This window comes from Papio anubis, unplaced genomic scaffold (assembly GCF_008728515.1).
Source record: "Papio anubis isolate 15944 unplaced genomic scaffold, Panubis1.0 scaffold4750, whole genome shotgun sequence".
In the NCBI taxonomy this organism is placed as follows: Eukaryota; Metazoa; Chordata; class Mammalia; order Primates; family Cercopithecidae; genus Papio; species Papio anubis.
This window is the reverse complement of record NW_022164940.1, coordinates 1-1848: the sequence shown is the minus strand read 5'-3', so window position 1 is coordinate 1848 and position 1848 is coordinate 1. Positions and strand designations below refer to the sequence as shown.

Below are 1848 nucleotides of genomic sequence, written 5' to 3'. Positions count from 1 at the left end.
GGCAGGAGACAGCAGGGAAACTGGACCCGGCTCCTCGTAAAACTTCCTGCGTTACATTTCAGGGAGGATCGCAGCGCATTTCAGCCAAGACCTGTGAGACTGCGGTTCTGACCTGCGGGCCTCGATGAATATGCACTAGGGACCTGGACGCTGCGAGAGCCGTTCCCCTACACAAAGTACGCATATTATGTGTACATCCCAGCGGGGACACTAAGAGCTCCAAAGGCCCTGTTTTCTTCCCAAAGAACAGCGCCCGTGTGCGTAGTTTGTACCTGGCTCTATGAAGTGAGAACGCATTCCCCCCTAGCACAGAAATCCTACAAACTACTGTGGGGGCTGCAGTTAGAAGCGGAAGCTGTATAAAGGGCTAGGGAACAACACGAAGATTTTTACAGATCGTGAGAACCCAAGACACTGGAGACCATTGACCAATCTCTGCAGAAGGCCGCCGCCCATAGAAACGGAAGAGCTGTGCGGCCTTCACGGTAGTTACATTATGTTGCAAGGGCTGACGCTTCTTATTTCTCCTCTGACAGAATCGACATGTTACTTACCATTTTCTAGCCTTCCACGGTAAGAATGACATTTACACGCCACACGAAACACAAAGTTTAATACACAACCTATTCTTTTAACTAAAAGATTCAGGGGAAAGAGCGAACGCAGTCCCCCACTACCACAAATTATGCAGTCGAGTTTCCCACATTTGGGGAAATCGCAGGGGTCAGCACATCCGGAGTGCAATGGATAAGCCTCGCCCTGGGAAAACCACCTTCGTGATCATGGTATCTCCCCTGCCAGGTAAGTATGAGTTTCTGCACCTCCGCCCCGCCGCAGCCTCATACGCCTCACCCTTTACACACACGGTCACTTGCCCCGCGCACTCTCGAGTCCTTCTAGCTCTGACAGACAACTGGGACTCTCAGGTCCGACCAGCAGTCCTGAACCCGCTCCTACAGCACGGGAACTCCTTCGTGGCGAAGCAGCAGGTGGGGAAGCAGCAGCCCCTGCGCTGCCTCATCTACATAGAAGTCGCCCTCTCCGTGATGTCACTGACAGTGCCCTTCCCAGTCCACCCTCTGCTTTTCTGCCACTCAGCAGACCAACCCGCTGCAGAGCCTACAAGGGGAAGTGACGTCTACCATCTTCCTTTTTTCCTCCCGCCCCCGCATCTGTTCTCTCCCAAAAAAGCTGGTCGTTAGCCTGTGTTGAGTAGCAAGCTTTTGGCGGCCAGATGGAGCCTAGGAACCCTTCTTCAAATAATGGCTTTTAATTCGCAGACTAGAACGTTTAGGATTACAAAAGAAACCAGTTCTCTTCACATCCTTATCCTTGGGATGTAGCATTCTGCTTGAAATTGGAAGCAGTTTAATATCAGAGAGAAACCATATTTATGAAAGTAAAGAGGCTGCTCAGATGACTGCAAACCAGCCTTCCTTACTGATTTTATCACTGGTAATGTTATAAAGACAGTTGTCCAGTTTCATGAATCTCGTAGTTTTTTGTTTTTTTTTTTTCCCAAATTCAGTATTGTAGAAAAATACGCTGCCCCAGAAGAAATTATTGGATACTCTCAAACGTGGTGTTGGACTTTGTCATCTCTTGCACAGCCATCTCCAGACCTTAGTGCTTACTTCATGTTAGTATTTTATATTCTGCAAAGACAAAAACTAAAATAATCCAAATTTGACACAAATACCTGGGATACATCTTATTTGAGATGTTTAACAAATGTCTGGATCATCTTCTTATACTGGATTATGGCGCAAGAAACACTGTGAAGTAAGCAAAGTTGGGATGTCCAAGTCAAAGACCATTTGAATATTTCCAAGTAGATTTGAGACAGGA

At 47.6% G+C, this 1848-nt stretch overlaps 1 non-coding gene across 1 annotated transcript; it reads right to left on the bottom strand.

Annotated features, from left to right (window-relative positions):
* Positions 1 to 645: 645 nt before the first annotated feature.
* Positions 646 to 809, bottom strand: LOC116273211. The gene has a single exon (XR_004181654.1). It is a non-coding gene; the product is annotated as a U1 spliceosomal RNA (small nuclear RNA).
* Between the last annotated feature and the right edge of the window lie 1039 nt (positions 810 to 1848).